At 42.1% G+C, this 22,750-nt stretch overlaps 1 non-coding gene across 1 annotated transcript; it reads left to right on the top strand.

Annotated features, from left to right (window-relative positions):
- Positions 1-922: 922 nt before the first annotated feature.
- On the top strand, positions 923-1,029 carry LOC148045267 (U6 spliceosomal RNA). Its single transcript, XR_015696826.1, has one exon. It is a non-coding gene; the product is annotated as a U6 spliceosomal RNA (small nuclear RNA).
- The last annotated feature ends 21,721 nt before the right edge of the window (positions 1,030-22,750 follow it).

Below are 22,750 nucleotides of genomic sequence, written 5' to 3'. Positions count from 1 at the left end.
AAGATATAGAGAACATAACTAAAACAAGAAATAGTAAATCCCAATAAAATCTGAAAGCTGTTCACAAAAAGATAGACCAAGTACATAAAATGAGGTTAAGACATATTCTACGAATGTAACAAAGCCCTGAAACTATAGATAAATATGGGCCAAAGATTTTTATTTTATGTCATCGTATTTGGCTTTTTTGTGAAATGTGTTATCCCTGGAATGTCGTTGTTTTGTTCCAGTCCTACTAAATGATGCAAAGCCAATGTCTTCTAAGAGGCTGCCATAAAGAAGAGAGGGTCCACCAATTCTCCAAAGCTTTAGAAGGCAAGGCAAGAAACCATGGATGGAAACTTGTTCTGTCCCCACCGCTCCTTCGCTCGTTCAAAATGACAGGCAGACAGACTTAAAAGGAAAGAACTTTATCAGCCTCTACTCACACTGGCTGCGAGCCCAAAAATAAACATAAATAAAGCCTCTGGCAAGAAGATAACAGAATGCAAAACAAAGATCTTACGGCAAAACCAGGGGTGCAAAAAGAAAGCAAACCACTTCTCCAAGTGTCTCTTTGAATCAGGGTTACAGAAAGCAAATCACTTCTCCAAGTGTTTCTCACAAACAAACCACGTCCGATGAATGACGAACGAGTGAACGTTGACTCCTGCAACCAGGGCGTGGCACCATCCGTCCTTTTATCTCCAAAAGCCGACACTAACGAGCCCCAGCTGCATTGTTCATCTTGCATCCCGACTCAACTCACAGCAAACTTCTGCTGAGTCACAACAGAAACTAATCAAGGAGAGAAGCAACTTGGAATTAAGGAGAAAGTTCCTAACAATGAGAACAATTAATCAGTGGAACAGAAGTTGCCTTTGGAAATTGTGGATGTTCCAACACTGCAAGTTTTTTTTTGTTTTTTTTAAAAGATTGGACAGTGCTCGCTTCGGCAGCACATATACTAAAACCGGAACGATACAGAGAAGATTAGCATGGCCCCTGCACAAGGATGACACGCAAATTCGTGAAGCGTTCCATATTTTTCCTACAACCTAAATGCTGGAGATGTGATTGTGCTGACGCTACGTATGATCACACATGGTGGACTTGTAAAAAGGTCAAAGCATTTTGGATAAAAATATGGTGGATTATGCAAAATATCTTTAAAAAGAGGATAAAGTTTACCCCTCAGTTATTCTGGTTAGGTATAACTACCGACTGTACTGTTATAGAGACTAATTTGATTCTGAACCTGACAACGGCAGCAAGACTGTTGGTGGCGCAATACTGGAAGAAGGAAGATTTGCCTACTATTCAAGAATGGTCATTAAGAGTAACAAACTTAGCAGAGATGGCTAAAATATCAGCATATCTCAAGGATCACTCAGACGAGAAATATAATCTGGAGTGGAGAAGATGGATCGATTATATTCAAAATAAATATGGGACTAAGAAACTCCAGATAGCTTATGATTGAAGAAGCAAGGAATGATATAATTTGTTTAGAATTAGCTTAACAAAAGCGGAGTTAAAGTACAAGTGAGGGATGATGCTAAAGTCTGTTAGTTTATTTTAGAATATGATTGTTAAAGATTTATACCCTCTATTTGCTCTGGGAGGTTGGGGGGGAGGTTGGGGGGGAGGTGGGTTCGGGTGGGGGAAGGGAGATAAATATTTGTAAAACCTTTTTAAAACTTTTAATAAAAAAAAGATTGGACAGCCATTTGTCTGAGATAATAGAGAGTCTATGAGAGCCGAGGTGGCGCAGTGGTTAAATGCAGCACTGCAGGCGACTTCAACTGACTGAGGTTCTGCAGTTCGGCTGTTCAAATCTCACCGGCTCAGGGTCGACTCAGCCTTCCTTCCTTCCGAGGTGGGTAAAATGAGGAGCCGGATTGTTGTTGGGGGCAATATGCTGACTCTGTAAACCGCTTAGAGAGGGCTGAAAGCCCTATGAAGCGGTATATAAGTCTAACTGCTATTGCTATTGCTTCTACTTGAGCAGGGGGTTGGACTAGGAGATCTCTAAGGATCCTTCTAACTCTGTTATTCTGTTATTCTACATTCACACACAGGGAGACAGCCACAAACTCCAGCTGCCTGAAGATAGAAGATTTTTTAACCGCAACAGTTTATTTATGTTAAAGATGGTTATTAAAGCTTCATTAACATTTTCTGTGTAATTGTAGGATGAAAAAAAAATCAATACACAGAAAAGCAAGCAGTCAAGAAATTATATTTAACGATGGCAAAAATAAATAAAGGAAGATTGTGAGAATCTTTATATCACCGAGTCTCAAACTATGGCCCGCAGGACGATACTGCCTACCAATGCAAAGTACCTGGCCCGCGGAGTGGTGGGATTCAATCCCACCCCTCAATCTTTACTTTACTTTACTTTACTTTAATGCAATTTGTATGCCGCCCACTCCCATTGGGACGCTGGGCGGCTCACAGCAGAATAAAAGCATTTAAAAAATTTAAAAAGATACAGTATTTAAAATTAATACATCATTCATTCAGTCAGGTGGGGCTGGATATTAATCAACAGCCCCAGGCCTGCCGGAACAGCCAGGTCTTGATAGCTTTACGGAAGGCCGGGAGTGTGGTAAGGGTCCAGATCTCTGCGGGTAGATCGTTCCACAGGATCGGTGCAGCTACAGAGAAGGCCCTCCCTCGGGGGGCCGCCAGCCGGCATTGTCCGGTCGACGGCACCCGGAGGAAGCCCAACCTGTGCGATCTTATTGGTCGTTGGGAGGTGAATGGCAGGAGGCGGTCTCTCAGGTAGCCAGGTCCAATACCATGTAGGGCTTTAAAAGTAACGGCTAGCACCTTGAAGCGGGGCCGGAGACCAATGGGGAGCCAGTGCAGCTCGCGGAGGATAGGTGTAACATGGGTGTATCTAGGTACACTCATTATCGCTCGCGCGGCTGCATTCTGGACCAACTGTAGTCTTCGAACACTCTTCAGGGGCAGCCCCATGTAGAGTACGTAATCCAGTCTTGAGGTGACAAGGGCATGAGTGACCATTTGAGGAGCCTCCCGGTCCAGGTAGGGCCACAACTGGTGCACCAATCTGCCCCTCACTGTCGGCCTTATCTTCCAGCAAGCATCCACTCCAGCTGTAATTCCGCTTACTTATTTCACCTGTTGAGCTATATTTCTGATCACATCTCTGCTGCCGAAGGAAAGGGTAGGAGGGAGTTCCAGCTGACTGAGGGGTGATCTCACCAGTACAGCCATGTGATCCAGGGTCAGTAGGTAAATAGGGGGGTGGGTGGAATATGTTGGACCTGCCCGGAAAAACAATAGAATAGAATATGGTGGACCTGTCCAGAAACGCAAAAATATTGGACAAAACTTTGGAAATGGGTGCAAGAAATTACAGGAGAACAGATAAAATACAAACCCGAAATCTTTCTACTGGGAATAATCAAATTAAATACATATTAACACATCTGCTAACTACAGCTAGGATAGCATTTGCCCAATGCTGGAAACAAAATAATACCCCCTCGGACGAATTAGTGATAAAAAAAGAACTTTGGATTGTGCAGAGATGGACAAATTAACACTGAAATTAAAAGATAAAGAAGAGTTGGAATATTATGAAATTTGGAACAATTGGTACAAATGGCTGCAAAATAAAAATAAAATTAATTAAGCCAAATATATATATATATATATATATATATATATATATATATATATATATATATATATATATGTGTGTGTGTGTGTGTGTGTGTGTGTGTGTGTGTGTGTGTGTGTGTGTGTGTGTGTGTGTGTATAAAGGTGTGTAAATATAGAAGCGAAATATTATATACATGTACAGGTATGATGACATAACAATGTTGATGTAATGACTGTGGTGTACAAGGGAAAAATAATAATAGAATCTGCTAAAAAAATAGGGGAGGGTCTGCTTCTGGCTTGAAGAGCAGCTCTGCTGCCAGCTTGTAATGTAGTGCTTTAAAAGTCTTTTAAAATGCTTTAAAAACACTTTAAAAACAGCATTTCAGGATGGTTTTCACAGCCTTATGATCTAGGGAGGGTGGGTGAGTAAGGGAGGGGCAAGTGCAGCAAGGAAAAAGGCAAAATGGAGTGCTAAATTAGCCACACCCACCCAGTCACATGACCACCTAGCCACGCCCACCCAGTTGCATGACCACATAGTCACGCCCACCCAGTCACAAGACTGTCTACCCATGCTCGCCCAGTCACAAACCACCTAGCCACACCCACCCAGTCACATGACCACCTCGTCACACCTACCCAGTCGCATGGCCACCTAGCCACGCCCACCCAGTCACATGACCACCTAGCCACACGCACCTGCCTGGTCCTGCCCCCCCAACAGTCTAAGGGACCATGAATTGGCCCTCTGTTTAAAAAGTTTGAGGAACCCTGCTTTATATCCTAAATCAAACAGCCCGAAGAGATGGTGCAAATACATACAGTATGTACCTCTCTAACAACAATGCTTGCAATTTTTGTGAGAGTTGGCTCAAGTTTTCATCGGTCTGGAGACCATTTTAGAAAAAGAAAACCCCTGGAAATGTTGTTACAAGAAGTAAACAGTGAAACTCTCTGAGCTTGTTTGTTTTTCTTGTAGACATTTCATCACCCAACTAGGAAACTTCATCAGTGCTAGAAGGGAGAGGAAAGAATTAGCCAACACTCCAGAAGATAGGCTTAAGATACAGAAGGATCTTGACAAACTTGAACATTGGGCACTATCTAATAAAATGAAATTCAATGATGAAAAGAGTAAGGTTCTACATTTAGGCAAGAAAAACGAAATGCACAAGTATAGTATAGTTGATACCTTGCTCAATAGTAGTAACTGTGAGAGGGATCTTGGAGTCCTGGTGGACAACCATTTAAATAGGAGCCAGCCATGTGCAGCAGCTGCCAAAAAAGCCAACACAGTTCTAGGCTGCATCAACAGAGGGAGAGAATCAAGATCACGTGAAGTGTTAATACCACTTTATAAGTCCTTGGGAAGGCCACACTTGGAATATTTGCATTCAGTTTTGGTTCCCACAATGTAGAAAAGACGTGGAGACTCTAGAAAGAGTGCAGAGAAGAGCAATAACGATGATTAGGGGACTGGAGGCTAAAACATATGAAGAACGCGGTTGCAGGAACTGGGTATGTCTAGTTTAATGAAAAGAAGGACTAGGGGAGACATGATATCAATGTTCCAATATCTCAGCCACAAAGAAGAAGGAGTCAAACTATTCTCCAAGGAACCTGAGGGTAGAACAAGAAGCAATGGGTGGAAACTAATCAAGGAGAGAAGCAACTTAGAACTGAGGAGAAATCTCCTGACAGTGAGAACAATTAATCAGTGGAACGACTTTCCTCCAGAAGTTGCAAATGCTCCAACACTGGAAGTTTTTAAGAAGATGTTGGATATCCATTTGTCTGAAATGGTATAGGGTTTCCTGCCTAGGCAGGGGGTTGGACTAGAAGACCTCCAAGGTCCCTTCCAACTCTGCTGTTGTATTGTATTGTATAATTTAAAATGTAGGGGAAAAACATGGATAATTTGCCGTTTATAGGGGGCATGCAATTTGAATAAGTCAGAAAGTCAACTCTGAAATAGTAAACTGAGTTAAGAAACTTAAGAGCCAAGCAGCTAGTCATGTTTGACCAAGCAATCTAAGAATCTAATGAAAAGATAGCTAAAGCGCCGTGTGTTGAAATTTAGATTTAGATTTAGATAAATTTATTTATAGGCCGCCCTTTTCCCTGAGGGGACTCAGGGCGGCTTACAACGTATAGGGAAGGGAGTACACACAATGACATATAAAAACAGTACGTAATTAAAAATGAAAGCAACATTCAACATTCGGGCGGGGATGGAATATAATCTTTAACCCCAGGCCTGACGGGATAGCCAGATCTTGAGGGCTGTGCGGAAGGTCTGGAGGGTGGTGAGGGTACGAATCTCCACGGGGAGATCGTTCCAAAGGGTTGGAGCTACTACTGAAAAGGCTGTCCTCCGCGTAGTTGCCAGTCGACACTGACTGGCAGATGGAACTCGGAGGAGGCTAATCTGTGTGATCTAATAGGTCGCAAGGAGGTAATTGGCAGGAGGTGGTCTCTCAAGTACCCAGAATCCACTACCATGGAGGGCTTTATAGATGGTAAGTAGCACCTTGAAGCGCACCCGGAGAATGAGACTTCCAAAAGAAAGGAAAGAAGAATGGATAGGGAACTAGTTGGAAAACCCCTGTTGTAGGGTCCTTGGTGTGCTTTGAGCTTCGTTGTTTACTCACAGACCTTTCACTTCCCAACTACATAACATCATCAATGCTAAAAGGGAGTGGGATTCTGTCAACTGTCTGACTAATGAATAAGGAAATAAGGAAACACTCTCGGGAGCTTTGAATTCCCAAAAGTAAAACTTTATTGGGTACACCATTTTGGTACAGAAGAATCAAACCCAGCTCTGGTTTTCCCACCCCTGGATGATCAAGCTATTCTCCACAGCAGCAGAAGGCAGGACAAGAAGCAATGGGTGGAAACTAATCAAGGAGAAAAGCAACCTAGAACTAAGGAGAAATTTCCTAACTGAACAATTAACCAGTGGGGCAATTTGTCTTCTGAAGTTGTGATTGCTCCAACACTGTCTGTTTTTAAGAAGATGTTGATATCCATTTGTCTGAAGTGGTATAGGATTTCCTGCCTAAGCAGAGGGTTGGACTAGAAGACCTTCAAGGTCCCTTCCAACTCTGTCTATTCTATTCTATTCTATTCTATTCTATTCTATTCTATTCTATTCTATTCTATTCTATTCTATTCTATTCTATTCTATTCTATTTGTTTTTTGCAACATCTTTCTATTGTTCCCGAGAAAGTTGTTCAAATGAGCAAAGGAGAACTTGATTTGGTCAAGTCATCCAACTCCAGACCATCCCTTGAGGTGATCGTTTTGCTCATCAGATCGCAGAGAGGGTCTATTTCTCTCCCTCCTTCTCTTCATTTTGTGATTTTCAAGTTGATGGCAGTTTTTTCTTTTTTTGCTTTTGAATGTTCCCTATCCTTAGAGGGAAACTGTCAGAAGGGAGAAATATTTCTGCTTAGTAAACTCAGAATTTGCAAAAGAGAAGACCCAGGAATTGCTTTTCATTTCGCTACGAAGCCTTCCCTCGATTCTCCCCAAGTGCTTAAATCATCTCGGCTGCGCCGATCCCTTTGGCAGTAAAATAAAAATCGTATTAAGCATTAAATTTTACACATAACGGGTATTTCTCATTGACAGAGAGTTTATGGAAGTTGTCAACGGGCGAGCTCAACTTCTATGAAGGCAATCATAAGCTGAGGCCCTGCGAATTGATCTAGTCAGAAATGATGTCTGGAAAATTAACAAATTTATCATCTTGGTTTTAGTTGAAACTCCTGTTGCCATTTCCCTCGTCGTTGTTGCGGGATGAATACAAAGAGGAACATTACACAAGAGCTGAGATGGGGCTTCTTGGGAAACTCTAGTTTTAGATATTGGTTATAAAAGCTAGCAGGGGCTGGGACAGGGGGGCGTTTATGAATGCAATGCCAATTAATGTGATATATTTGGGGCTCTGCCTGCCTGCCTGCCTTGCTATTTATCCAGCCAGCTCTCTCTCTCCATCCAGTAGCTATTATTTATCTATCATCTGTCTCTGTCTCTATATGTCTCTCTGTCTCTCTCCAGCAGCCTCTCTCCATCTTCCTATCATCTATCTATCCAGCTATCCAGCTATATATACCATGCACCCATCCTCCCATCCTCCCATCCATCATCCATCCATCCATCCATCCATCCATCCATCCATCCATCCATCCATCCAACCATCCATCCATCCATCCATTCATCCATCTATTCTATCTATCATCTATCTATCTATCTATCTATCTATCTATCTATCTATCTATCTATCTATCTATCTATCTATCTATCTATCTCTATCTATCTATCTATCTATCTATCTATCTATCTATCTATCTATCTATCTTATATCATCCCTATCATGGTATCATCTATCTATATATCTGTCTGTCTGTCTGTCTGTCTGTCTATTTACATCTACCTATCTACTCTATCTATCTATCTATCTATCTATCTATCTATCTATCTATCTATCATCTATTATATATCATCCCTATCATGGTATCATCTATCTATATATCTGTCTGTCTGTCTGTCTGTCTATTTACATCTACCTACCTACCTACCTACCTACCTACTATCTATCTATCTATCTATCTATCTATCTATCTATCTATCTATCTATCTATTATATATCATCCCTATCATGATATCATCTATCTATATATCTGTCTGTTTGCCTATTTACATCTATCTATCTATCTATCTATCTATCTATCTATCTATCTATCTATCTATCTATCTATCTATCTACCTACCTATCTACCTATCTACCCATCTATCATCTATCATCTATCATCTATCATCTATCATCTATCATCTATCATCTATCATCTATCATCTATCATCTATCATCTATCATCTATCATCTATCATCTATCATCTATCATCTATCATCTATCATCTATCATCTATCATCTATCATCTATCATCTATCATCTATCATCTATCATCTATCATCTATCATCTATCATCTATCATCTATCATCTATCATCTATCATCTATCATCTATCATCTATCATCTATCATCTATCATCTATCATCTATCTAGTTGCATTAACAGAGGGATACAATCAAGGTCAAGTGAAGTACTAATACCACTCTATAAAGCCCTAGTAAGATCACACCTAGAACACTGGATCCAGTTTTGGTCACCACACTATAAAAAACATGTGGAGACTCTAGAAAGAGTGCAGAGAAGAGCAATCAGAATGATTAGGGGACTGGAGGCTAAAACATACGATGAACGGTTGCAGGAACTGGGCATGGCTAGTCTAGTGAAGAGAAGGACCAGGGGAGACAGGATAGCAGTGTTTCAATATTTAAGGGGCTGCCACAAAGAGGAGGGGGTCAACCTGTTTTCTAAAGCACCTGAAATCCAGACAAGGAATAATGGATGGAAACTGACCAAGGAGAGACTCAACTGAGAAATAAGGAGGAATTTCCTGACAGTGGGAACAATTAACTAATGGAACAACTTGCCATCGGAAGTTGTGGGAGCTTCATCACTGGAGACTTTCAAGAAGAGACTGGACTGCCATTTATCAGAAATGGTGTAAGGTCTCCTGCTTGAGTGGGGGGTTGGACTAGATGACCTATAAGGTCCCTTCCAATTCTGTTAACTTGTTAAATCTGTTAAACCTACTCTCTCACTCTCTCTCTCTCTCTCTCTCTCTCTCTCTCTCCCTCCCTCCCTCCCTCCCTCTCCTATCAATCTATCTATTTTTTATGATATCTTGGAATAAAAACTTTTCAACTTCTTCTATGTCCTCGGGTTTTGAAAATGTTAGGATAAGGGAGGTGCCTCCAGAGCTGGATTTAAACATCTGGAAAAACTTCCTGCAAAGCTCTCAAATGCCTACCATGTCCAAATCTCAACCCCCTTCCCCCTTAGAGAAAAACAGCAACTGCTCTAATGCTGCATTGATTGATTGATTGATTTGTTTGATATGGCTGCCTCACAATTTGCAACTTGGAAGGACTAACATGCTACGCTTGATTAACTTTTACATGGTTAATTTATGTTGGTGTTGGTGTTTATGGATGTCCGTGTGTTAGAGGGTTGAGTGAACCTGTCCTGATGGCTCAGTTGATTTCCAAATGTGCTAAGCCTGGCCAAAATTAAAATAGTGAAGTGGTCAATTATTTTGTTTCCCTTCTAGAGTTCTTGGCATTTTCTTATTATGTGCCATTGCATGTATCTCATATTTCAGCCCGGAGTTTCAAATTTGTCTGTAGAACTGAATGTCGTGGTCCTTTTTGCTTTTCTGGATTAGGATGCTGCTCACCCCATCCCTTCTTCCTTTTTCGCTTTTCTCTCAGCCCCCCCCCCAAAAAAAACCCTTCAGAAAGGAAGGAAGGGATTTTAGGAGGATGAAGGAAGGAAGGAGAGAGAGAAAGTGGAAAAGAGGGGGGAGGGAAAGAAGGAAAGAAAGAGAGAAAGAAAGAAAGAAAAGGAGGAAGGGATTGTAGGAGGGAAAGAAAAAGAAAGAGACAGAGAAATAAGGAATGAATGAATGAATGAATGAATGAATGAATGAATGAACGAACAAAGGAAGAAGAGAGATAGGGAGAGAAAGAAAGAAATTGAAGGAAGGAAGGAAGGAAGGAAGGAAGGGATTGTAGGAGGGAAAAAAGAAAAAGAAAAAGAGAGAGAACCAAGGAATGAAGAAAGTAAGAAAGGAAAGGGAGAGAGAGAATGAAAGAGAAGGAAGGAAAGAAAGAGAAAGAAAGAAAGAAAGAAAGAAAGAAAGAAGGAAAGAAAGAAAGAAAGAAAGAAAGAAAGAAAGAAAAGGAAGGGATTGTAGGAGGGGAAAAAAGAAAAAAAGAAAGAGAGAGAGGACCAAGGAATGAAGAAAGTAAGAAAGGAAAGGGAGAGAGAGAAAGTGAAAGAGAGGGAAAGAAGGAAGGAAAGAAAGAAAGAAAGAAAGAAAGAAAGGGAAGGAAGGGATTGTAGGAGGGAAGGAAAAAAAGAAAGAAAGAGAGAGAAACAAGCAAGGAAGGAGAGAGAGAGAAAGAAGGAAACAAAGAAAGAGAAAGAATGAAGAAAGAAAGAAAGAAAGAAAGAAAGAAAGAAAGAAAGAAAGAAAGAAAGAAAGAAAGAAAAGGAAGGAAGGGATGGTAGGAGGGAAGGAAAAAAGAAAGAGAGAGAGAGAAACAAGGAAGGAAGGAAGGAGAGAGAGAGAGAAGGAAACAAAGAAAGAATGAAGAAAGAAAGAAAGAAAGAAAGAAAAAGAAAGAAGAGAAGGAAAGAAGGGAAGAAAGGAAGGAAGAAAGAGCCACATTTCTGGAGCCTGACAACACCGCATTTTAAAAAGAAAAAGAAAGAACTGGACTTTCTTTAAATATAGCGTAATAAATCACATTCCGTGCCCCTCTTGAGGTCAACTCCTACCCCTGGAGAAAGTGAGATAAAGTTTTAAAAAAAAGTTGGAGATAAAACAGTTATTGAAAACTGCTTTTCTCTGCTCGGCTCTCCAGGGAACGTTTGAGCTTGGAGCCTTTTTCAAAGGATTGCTTTGTATGCATTTTAAAAGGTTTTTTTTTTCTTTTCCTTTCCTTGCCACTGTTCCTTTTCTTTCCCGGAGTCTACCAGTTCAGGCATCACATCCTTCCTTCCTTAGTTGTCTCTTCGTATCGACTTGAAAGAAGCCAACGCTCAAATACTCTGGGGCCCATCTCTCTCTTACAGCAACCTTTTTTAAAGACCCATTGCTCTCTGCCTAGAGTCACGATAATCTGTAGAAAACATAGAATAACAGAGTTGGAAGGGACCTTGGAGGTCATCTAGTCCAACCCCCTGCTCGAGCACGATTCAGATTCTCTGGGGAAATCTTCCCAATGTTCAGTGGTCGGCTCAATCCGTGGCTCTGGAGCTGCATATGGCTCTTTCATCCCTCTGCTGCGACTCCCTATCGCTCAAAATATGCACCACAACCGCCAATGTGTGATACTTGCTGGCACACAATTTCTTGAGCTTTTTGACGCCCAGTAGATCAACCATGGATAAATCCAAGAAAAGAAAAATTTCAGAAGAAAACAGAACATTTAATTCAACTACATATGCTAGTTCTTTGGCCGCTCGGGAAGTAGGGAAGGGTTTTGTGGTGTTTTCTTTTCAGTGGGAAACGGGTCCAAATGTTGCCCACCCCTGAACCAGAAGACCTCCAAGGTCCCTTTCAACTCTGTTATTCTGTTCCATTCTGTTCCATTCCATATTCCAGTCCAGTCCAGTCCATTCTAGTCTAATCTAATCCTATTCTAGTCTAAACAAGTCCAGTCCAGTCTAGTCACCTATTCTAGTCTAGTCTAGTCTAGTCTAGTCCAGTCTAGTCCAGTCTAGTCCAGTCCAGTCCAGTCCATTCTAGTCTAATCTAGTCTAATCTAGTCCTAGTCTAAACTAGTCCAGTCCAGTTTAGTCACCTATTCTAGTCTAGTCTAAACTAGTCCAGTCCATTCTAGTCTAATCTAGTCTAATCTAGTCCTATTCTAGTCTAAACTAGTCCAGTCCAGTCTAGTCACTTATTCTAATCTAGTCTAGTCTAGTCTAGTCCAGTCCAGTCTAGTCCAGTCCAGTCTAGTCCAGTCCAGTCCATTCCAATCCATTCCAGTCCATTCTAGTCTAGTCCATTCCAGTCCATTCTAGTCTAGTATAGTCCTATTCTAGTCTAAACTAGTCCAGTCCAGTCTAGTCACCTATTCTAGTCTAGTCCAGTCCATTTCCAATCCATTCTATTCTAATCTATTCCATTCCATTCCAGTCCAGTCCATTCCAGTCCAGTCCAGTCCAGTCCAGTCCAGTCCAGTCCAGTCCAGTCCAGTCCAGTCTAGTCTAGAGACTGGCTATCTTGAAATTCCTGTAGGAGAGGAAACGAAAGAGACCCAATCCTTCCTAAAGTCCCTGAAGTGCTTAACTCGATTTATCACCATCAAGTTTATTATTCTTTATCATCTCCTGGGGATTGGCTCACACTCACCCAGCCAGCTTTCCTGCCGAAGGTGGGACTAGAACTCACAAACTCCTTGTTCTCAACTTGGCACTTTAATCACTAAATTGACTCATATAATTATACAAATCATAGAAGGTAGTAATGACCTTCTCTGTCCTGTCATGTTTTGAAACGAATCTAACTCTAACAGATAAGGAACAGGTTTGAATCTATTCCAAGGTTAATGCAGAAAATGACCCTGATATAGGGGTCAAATGCATCATAAGTCTTTTTTTTTTAAAAAGGGTTTTTATTAGGTAAACATTAAAAACATTAGACATAGTGCGACATTTCTGGCATAGTCATTTCCATAGAGCTTTTTTTTAATCTTACAGCAATAACAGTTTATATCCATTACATAAGTATGTATGATCAATCAAATTACCTTCCCATTGATCCCTTTCATTATATAGTTACTATCAGTACATATACATATCCAATTCCTACCTATCGTACAATATTAATACCATATTTTCCACTTCTTAACTTATCCGTGTTTTTCTGTCCCAACCTTTTCCCCTTGATTCTAACCATCGGAACCATTTGTCCCAGATTTTGTAGTATTCCGTCCAGGGGTGGGTTCCTCGTGCACGCGCGCAGTTCACGCATGCGTCTTAGCGCCTGCGTGATGCTCCAGCTGCTCGCGGAGAATCGCGCAGGCGCTGTATGTGCCATGCACCTGCGTGGAAGCGCAGAAGCCTTCAAAGACCGGTAAGGAGCGCGGGTGGGCGGGTGGGCCCTTCACCGTTCCCGGAAGTTACTTACTTTCGGGTTCGCCGACCAACCGGTTCCTGGGGACCGCCGCAAACTGGTTGAAACCCATCCCTGATTCCGTCTCACCCTTGTCTCTGAGCTCTAGAGTCACCCTGTCCATCTCTGTGCACATCGGTATCTTCTTTATTATTTCTTGTTCCAACAAATCTCCTCATTTTTCCAGTTTTGTGCGAAGACCAGTCTTGCTGCCTTTAAGATATGAAACATTAAATATAATCCACCTTTGTTATATATACATTATACATGTTATACACACACACACACACACACACACACACACACACACACACACACACACACACACACACACACACACACACATATATATATATATATATATATATATATATATATATATATATATATTCTCCCTTTATTTATCAGCACAAATATAACACACACAAACAGACACACAGACACACAAACACATATATCAACAGTAAAAATATTGGGTTTCTGTCTGGATGGTGTGTGATGAGCCGATGGACAATGGACAGAGAATGGAAGCTGTGACTTCCTCCCATATTTGGGCATACCAGGGGTTGTGACTTTAAATATATACCTTTCTCCCTGGCTCAGCTGATAACGGAGGAGAGCCTGTGGCTTAATGGTTAACACATCTGCCTAATATGTAATACAGCCCAGGTTCGAATCCCAGTAAGGGTATGGCTAGCTGATGAGAGCTAAATAGCTTGAAATAGATCTATACCAGTCTCCCTTTATTTATTTATCAGCACAAAATACAACACAAATGTAACAAAAAGGCAACAGTAAAAATATTGGGTTTCTGTCTGGATGGTCCAGTCACATCCAGTCAACATTGCATTAGAGCCGAGGTGGCGCAGTGGTTAGGGTGCAGTACTGAAGGCCACTTCAACTGACTGTTATCTGCAGTTCAGTGGTTCAAATCTTACCGGCTCAGGGTTGACTCAGCCTTCCATCCTTCCGAGGTGGGTAAAATGAGGACCCGGATTGTTGTTGGGGGCAATATGCTGACTCTGTAAACCGCTTAGAGAGGGCTGAAAGCCCTATGAAGCGGTATATAAGTCTAACTGCTATTGCTATTTCCAACATCGTGGCAATACATTTTTATTAATTTTAGCTAATGTTGTGGGTGGGATGTGCCACCTATAGACTATCTTGTATAAATGCATCATAAGTCTTGAGTCCCTTCATATCCATCAGAGATGTCCCAAAAGTACTTTTTTTTTTAAAGGGGCAACTGGACTTTCTTGTTTTTTTTCTTTTGAAGACTTTTCACTTCTCATCCAAAAAAGCTTTTTCAGCTCTGCCTGGATGATGTTGAATGGGAGGATTTTTACTCCTTGCAGACAGCTGGTCATTTGCATCCATTTAGAGGGTCATTGAGGCCACTTGGAGGTTTATCTCTGTCCTCAGGGTCACCTGAGTAGTGAAAATGGGTGTGGAGACCTTCTTTACAGATTGCAGATCAACAGAGTTGGAAGGCACCTTGTAGGACTTCTAGTCCACCATCACCCCTGCCCAAGCAAGCCCTATCCCATGGCTGTCCAATCTCTTCTCGAAAGCCTCCAGTGATGAAGCTCCTAGAACTTCTGAAGGCAACTTCTGTTCCATGGGTTGATTGTTCCGGTTCCACCACAAAACCGCGTTCGACTAAAGCGCGCTCGACGAAACTGCGTAGCTGACGTCATCACAGCGTGACGAAAAAAGCACGCTGTAAACGCTAAACCTAAAATTAACCCCTAAACCTAAACCTAACCCCCCTAAACCTAATCCTAAACCTAACCCTAACGCTAAACCTAATCCTAACCCTTAACCTAACCCTAAACCTAAACCTAACCCTTAACCTAACGCTAAACCTAATCCTAACCCTTAACCTAACCCTAAACCTAAACCTAACCCTTAACCTAACCCTAAACCTAACCCTAACCCTTACCCTAACCCTAACCCTAACCCTAAACCTAACCCTTACCTTAACTTGAATCGGCTTGCTTTCAAAGCGCTATTTAAAGCGCCCTTCTTTCTCCGCGCTCGCTGTTGTTGCCCTGCTGATGATGTCAGCGACGCGGTTTAATCGGGCACGCTTTAGTCGAGCGCGGTTTTGTCGTGCCACAGATTGTTCCCACCCTCAAAAACGTTCTCCTTATTTCCAGGTTGAATCTCTCCTGGATCAGTTTCCATCCGTTATTCCTTTTGTGGTTTTCAGGTGCTTTAGAAAATAGCTTGACCCCCCCCCCCTTCCCCTCTGTGGCAGCCCCTCAAATATTGGAAGACTGCTATTGTGTCTCTCCTGGTCCTTCTCTTCACTAGACAAGCCATGCCCAGTATTCTTGACTAGAGGATGTTTTCTTCCCTGTGTCCCTTAACTGTTGAAAAGAGGTGCAGACTGTTAGGGATGAGTCTGTGTTGTCTGCATCTCGAACTGAAGTGCAAATAATTCTTGTAGTCTGCAGGTTTTCTGGAAATCCATGCACACTCCCACACTATTTGAATGGTGTTCACCCCAAAATGCATATGTAAATGTCTATGGAGGTTCTCCATTATCCACGTCATGGTTGTCTCAAAGGTGCTTTTTTCAAGAGACAAGCAGACTTTCTGCTTTTAAAAAGTCCAGCCCACTTTGAATTCCATCAACTCTTATCAATATGCTGACTCTCTGTAAACCGCTTAGAGAGGCCTGAAAGGCCTATGAAGCGGTATATAAGTCTACTGCTATTGCTATCTCCTGCTAATTTGCTTGAACCGTTAGCAGTTCGGATTCTTGCAGAGAACTGAAGCTTGCAGTAAATGTTAATGCCCCTTTGAACTGCCTGGATCTTCTGATTTCCCTGGTGCATGGCAGGTGGAGTATTGCAAGTGGAAGATTTTTGCACCCTTCTCATAGGTTTCTTGTGATTGAAAAAAAAATAATTAACGAGATATACAACCAATCCTTCACGGTGTCTCTACAAGAGGCAGAGAAAAAGGAAGCCAGAAAGAGAAAAACTTGTATTTGTGGCTGGAGTGGAATTTAATCTAGATTCCCAGGCTGCATTCGTCAAGGCAAAGAGCCTGTGGAGTTTGAAACATTTCATCGGAAGAAAGAGGATAAAATACGGCTAACCTCCCTAGCAGCTCTCGTCAAGGTTGTCAGAATACTCACGAAGTGGCAGAGACATGGTAACAAGGTCAGCCAATGTATAGGCATGGCAACTGGGTCAGCCAATGGGAACTATTTGATGACTGAGAGCCATGCTAGACAGCTCAGAACCTGGGTGTGGTTTACCTATGTAGCTCTGAGTCTGTGCAAGAAAACTGCCTATGTTTTGCCTGTAACTCTTTACCATGTTGGAAGAATCTTCTGTTGGTATTGTGCATTTATTCATGTGTTGTTATGTACATAAAGAAGTTAATGAATCCTGCTGAATCAGTTGTCCATGTGTGCTTTCTGGATTTGATTTTTACAATAGCAATAGCAATAGTTAGACTTATATACCGCTTCATAGGGCTTTCAGCCCTCTCTAAGCGGTTTACAGAGTCAGCATATTGCCCCCAACAACAATCCGGGTCCTCATTTTACCCACCTCAGAAGGATGGAAGGCTGAGTCAACCTTGAGCCTGGTGGGATTTGAACAGCCGAACTGCAGAACTGCAGTCAGCTGAAGTAGCCTGCAGTGCTGCATTTAACCACTGCGCCACCTCGGCTCTGGGAACAAGTAATATGTCCCCTGAATAAAAAATCAGAGGCGTCCATTTTTCTTCAAAGTCTCTTTATTAGAAACATATCAAATTGGCACTGATCAAATCCAGGAATTACATCCAGTAAAAAGCAAAAGTTTGAAACTTCTCCCCAGAGTCACATTCCCCAATCAGCTGACAGTCCATCTGTCTGGTGACTCCAAACTCCACTTCAGCCATCTGCAGGCACATTTTAGTTCCCATGGAAAAGAATGCCACCTAGCCATAAAGGTAAAGGTTCCCCTCGCACATATTTGCTAGTCATTCCTGACTCTAGGGGGCGGTGCTCATCTCCATTTCAAAGCCGAAGAGCCAGCGCTGTCCGAAGACGTCTCTGTGGTCATGTGGTCAATATGACTCAATGCCGAAAGTGCATGGAACGCTGTTACCTTACCACCAAAGGTGGTCCCTATTTTTCTACTTGCATTTTTTACATGCTTTTGAACTGCTAGGTTGGCAGAAGCTGGGACAAGTAATGGGAGCTCACTCCATTATGTGGCACTAGGGATTCGAATCGCCGAACTGCCAACCTTTCTGATCAACAAGCTCAGCATCTTAGCCACTGAGCCACCATGTCCCTACCTAGCTATAACACACACACACACACACACACACACACACACCCTTATCTCTACAACCCCCCTTCCTACTGCTAGAACTGTGGCGAGCCTGAAGCATTGTTAAATCCCTTTACATAATACTTAGAGAAAGCTTAGAAAAAGAATAGGAAATGACTGCAATAAAACATCGCTACTTAGATGTCACCTTCAGGGTCAACAGTTCCCTTATAATGTTATAACAGAATGCCAGAGTTAGAAGGGACATTGGAGGTCTTCCAGACCAACCCCAAGTTCAGGGAACAGTTCCTACACCCTTTCAATTCAACCTCTTCTTGAAAACCTCCAGTGATGGAGGACCCACAGCTTCTGAAGACAAGCTAATGTACTGATTAATTGTTCTAACTCTCAGGAAATCTCTAGGTTGGTTCTCTCCTTGATTAATTTCCACCCATTCGTTCTTCTCCTGCCTTTGGGTGTTTTGGAGAATAGGTTGACCTCCTCTTCTTTGTGGCAGCCTCATTGAGATTGAAAGACTGCTATTATGTCAACCCCAGTCCTTCTGTTCATTAAACTAGTCATACCCACTTCGTGCAATCCAAATTTTTCCCTATCTGTATCTCTCATTATGGAATGAGTTGCTTTAGTCTGTCAAGATTCTGTCTATACGGGAATAATTTTTTTTATTACATTTTATGCCACTATCTTGCTGTCAAGCAACTAAATAATGAAGGAAGATACTCAGAAGCAACATTGCAATAGCAATAGCAATAGCAGTTAGAGTTATATACTGCTTCATAGAGCTTTCAGCCCTCTCTAAGCGGTTTACAGAGTCAGCATATCGCCCCCACAGTCTGGGTCCTCATTGCATGTGGTTCTTGGGGCCAGATAGTTCCCAAAATAATTGCCTACATGCACAATTTCAACCCATTTAATCCAGCATTATTTTTAGATTAACAGACTTGGAAGGAACCTTGTATGTCTTCCGACCCTATGGAACGATCTCCCCGTGGGGATTCGTACCCTCACCACCCTCCAGACCTTCTGCACAGCCCTTAGAATCTGGCTATCCCATCAGGCCTGGGGCTAAGATTGTAACCCGCCCGAATGGTGTGAATGTTGTATTTTTAATTATGTATTGTCATATGTAAAAAGTTTGTTTTCCCCCTTCCCTTCTGGAGTGTGAGCCGCCCTGAGTCCCCTCAGGGAAAAGGGCGGCATATAAATAAAACTCTAATCTAATCTAATCTTCTAATCCAACTCCCACTCACCCAAGCAGGAGACCCTACACCATTTCTGACAAATGGCAGTCCAGTCTTTTCTTGAAAGTCTTAGGTGATGAAGCTCCCACAACTTCTGAAGGCAACTTCTATTCCATGGGTTGATTGTTCTCACTTTCAGAAAGTTCCTCCTTATTTCTAGGTTGAATATCTCCTTGTTCAGTTTTCATCCATTATTCCTTCTCTGGCCTTCAGGGGCTCTGGAAAATAGATTGATCCCCTCCTCGCTGTGACAGCCCCTCAAGTATTGGAAATGATTGGAAGTTATCATGTCTCCCATGATCCTTCTCATCACTAGACTAGCCATACCCAGTTCCTGTACCCGTTCTTCATATGTTTTAGCCTTCAGTCCCCTCATCATCCTGGTTGCTCTTCTCTGCATGTTTTCTAGAGTCTCAACATCTTTTTTTATAGTGTGGTGACCAAAACCAGATGCAATATTATAGGTGTGGTCTTACTAAGGCCTCATAGAGTGGTCTTAGTACCTCACTTGATCTTGATTGTATCCCTCTGTTAATGCAATTTAGGATTGCATTGGCTTTTTTAGCTGCTGCTGAACACTACTGGTTCATATTTAGCTAGTTGTCCACTAAGATGCTAAGATCCCTCTCACAGTCACTGATATTAAGCCTGGTTTCACCAAGTCTATACGTGTCCTTTTGGTTTTTCTTGCCTAGGGGGTAAGACTTGACTTTTCTCTCCATTGAATTTCATTTTGTTAGATAGGGCCCAGGGCTCAAGTCTGTCAAGATCCATCTGGATCTTGAGCCTACCTTCAAGGGTGTTAGTTATTCCTGCCACCTTAGTATCATTTGCAAATTTGGTAAGTTCCCCTTCTATTCCCTTTTCTAAGTCATTTATGAAGATATTGAAGAGTACCCCACTGCTTCCTTTCTTCCATGTAGATGCAGTTCCATTGAGGACAACATGTTGAGTGTAGGTGGTCAGCCACATCAAAACTCCAAGGCAGGGTTTCTCAAAGTATAGATTTATTAGGCATGTCATGTTGCACAGCTAGTGGAAACTTGAATCTGAAGTCCCCCTGGGTTTTTTTTTTGTTTGTTTGTTTGTTTGTTTATTATATTTATATGCCGCACTTTTCTCCCGAAGGGGACTCAGGGCGGCTCACAACTCAAACCAGGGAAGGGGGATACAGACAAAAAATTAAAAAATGAAACATAACAATACATAATTTAAAACACACAACAACCATACCATTCGAGACGGGGGCAACAGCTCTTTAGCCCCAGGCCTGTCAGAACAGCCAGGTTTTAAGGGCTATGCGGAAGGCCTGGAGGGTGGTGAGGGTTCGAATCTCCACGGGGAGTTCGTTCCAGAGGATCGGAGCAGCCACAGAGAAGGCTCTCCTCCGGGTAGTCGCCAGTCGACACTGGCCGGCGGATGGAATTCGGAGGAGGCCTAATCTGTGGGATCTAATCGGTCTAGTGGAGGTAATTGGCAGCAGGCGGTCTCTCAAGTACCCAGGTCCAATACCATGAAGGGCTTTATAAGTGACGACTAGCACCTTGAAGCGTATCCGAAAACCAATAGGCAGCCAGTGCAGCTCGCGGAGGATAGGTGCTACGTGGGTGAACCGAGGTGCACCCACGATCGCTCGCGCGGCTGCATTCTGGACAAGCTGAAGTCTCCGAATGCTCTTCAAGGGAAGCCCCATGTAGAGCACCCAAACTTTCTTCCACATTAAGGACTACTCATTGAGTATGGTTTGTCAACTAGTTACGAATCCATCTGGTGGTGATGCTATCCATCCCACTATTTTTCTGAATCAGGTGTGTCTAACCAGATGCATTTAGGAAGCTCATGAGCAAGGACAGTCAGCCGATAGTCCATTGAATATCTTACTTCTCAGCAGCTGGTAATTAAGGTATGCTGCCCATGATTTAGAAGGTAATGAACATCTATCAAGGAGGACTATGAAGGACAACCAAAGAAAGAACGCAGAGGAGCATCTGCTGGTTGCTACCTCAGCTCCATATACGGGGCTGCAAAAAAAGCTGACAATTTGTGTTTCATAGATAGAGTGCCACTTATTTCAATCTGTCTTCTACCAGCCTCATGATGGCAATAATAACCCTCCCGGCATTTTGGCCAGCCTATTATGAGAAAGATGTCAAGACTCTGGAAAATGGGCACGAAACTGCAACCAAGATGATTAAAGGGCTGGAGGCGAAAGCATATGAAGGACAGTCGCAGGAATTGGGTATGTCCAGTCTAGTGAAAAGAGGTGTTGCGGTGTTTTTGTTTCCTTTGTGGCCTTCAACTGTCTCTTTTGAATGGTATGTAGTTGTTGCATATCCCAATGTGCCTGTCGATGGCTCATAGGCAAATGAATGCCAGGCCTCCAGGAATTCTGTGGACCTAACTTGGTCTGGGGTGCTCAGTTTCCCATTTGAAAACCACCAAGCTCAGAAAGCAGCAAAGTCCCCAAAATTTGTTGATGATCAAAGGAGATAAAACCATATGAAGAACAGCTTCAGGTTTGGGGTTTGACTAATCTAAGGAAAAGAAAAATTGTTGTTTCTCTCCTTGATTAGTTTTCAGAGGGCTGGAAGCCCTATGAAGCGGTATATAAGTCTAACTGCTATTGCTATTGCTATTGCAATGTTCTGATTGCACCACAAGCGCAGTAGTCATCCTTACCTTTCACAGAGGCACTGAGTTTTATAAATAGGAGCATGATAGTGTAGAATAATCATATCCAAGGACCAATGGTGGGTTTCAAAAGATGTTGGAACCTCTTCTGTAGGTGTGGCCTGCTTTCTGGGTCCACTGGTGGAACCTCTTCTAACCGGTTCGGTAGATTTGACAAACCGGTTCTACCGAATAGGTGCGAACTGGTAGGAACCCACCTCTGGTGCTGAGCTAGAGTTTCAATGTACTTTCCCAAGTATGATTTGGCGTTACGATTTTTCACGTTGTTTGTTACTGAAAAAGAAATCCTGTCTACTTTGTGTTTTTTTTTTCCTGCGGAATTGCTTTCGCTGCTCTATTATTTATTGTTTTAATGTGAATTATTGTTTATAGAAATGTTTGTCAACTGTTCTGAGAGTCCTCTGGTAGACCACCATGGGATATATAAATTAACTTAGAAACAAAATAAATGACTACAATTCTCTTTATTCAGAGGAGAGCTGTCTGTGACTTAAGACATTGTAGTTGATTAATCATCTGCTTTAAGCAATTAGTGGATTAATCCATTTAATTTAAATACATTTGCATGTTATTGACATTTTACTTTGCAATGGTGTTTATATTTCTCTTTTACAGTTATACCCATGCAGCAGAAACAAAACAACATTGGGAGATACCAAATGTACACTTACTTCACAGTCTCGTTTAGAATCAGAATAGAGCTGGAAGGGACCTTGGAGGTCTTCTAGTCCAGCTCCCTGCTCGAGCAGGGGACCCTATACCATTTGAGAGAAGGGGTTTTCCAATCTCTTTTGGAAAACTTCCAGTGATGAAATACCCACAACTTCTATTTCTATTATATAAATTTGCAAACGACACCAAGCTAGCAGGAATAGCCAACACTCCAGAAGATAGGATCTTGGTGCTATCTAATAAAGTGAAATTCAATGGTGAAAAAAAATCAGGTTCTACATTTAGACAAGAAAAACAAAATGCAAAGGTACAATATATGTGGTACCTCGCTCAATAGTAGTAATTGTGAGAGGGATCTTGGAATCCTAGTGGACCACCATTTAAATATGTGTGTGGCAGCAGCCAAAAAAGCCAACACAGTTCTAGGCTGCATCAACAGAGGAATAGAATCACGATCACCTGAA

This window comes from Thamnophis sirtalis, unplaced genomic scaffold, assembly GCF_051295495.1.
Source record: "Thamnophis sirtalis isolate CommonGarterSnake01/CBP01778 unplaced genomic scaffold, rThaSir2_p1.2 scaffold_5, whole genome shotgun sequence".
Lineage (NCBI taxonomy): Eukaryota > Metazoa > Chordata > Lepidosauria > Squamata > Natricidae > Thamnophis > Thamnophis sirtalis.
Note: the sequence above shows the minus strand (reverse complement) of the source record. Positions and strands in the feature narration are given on the sequence as shown.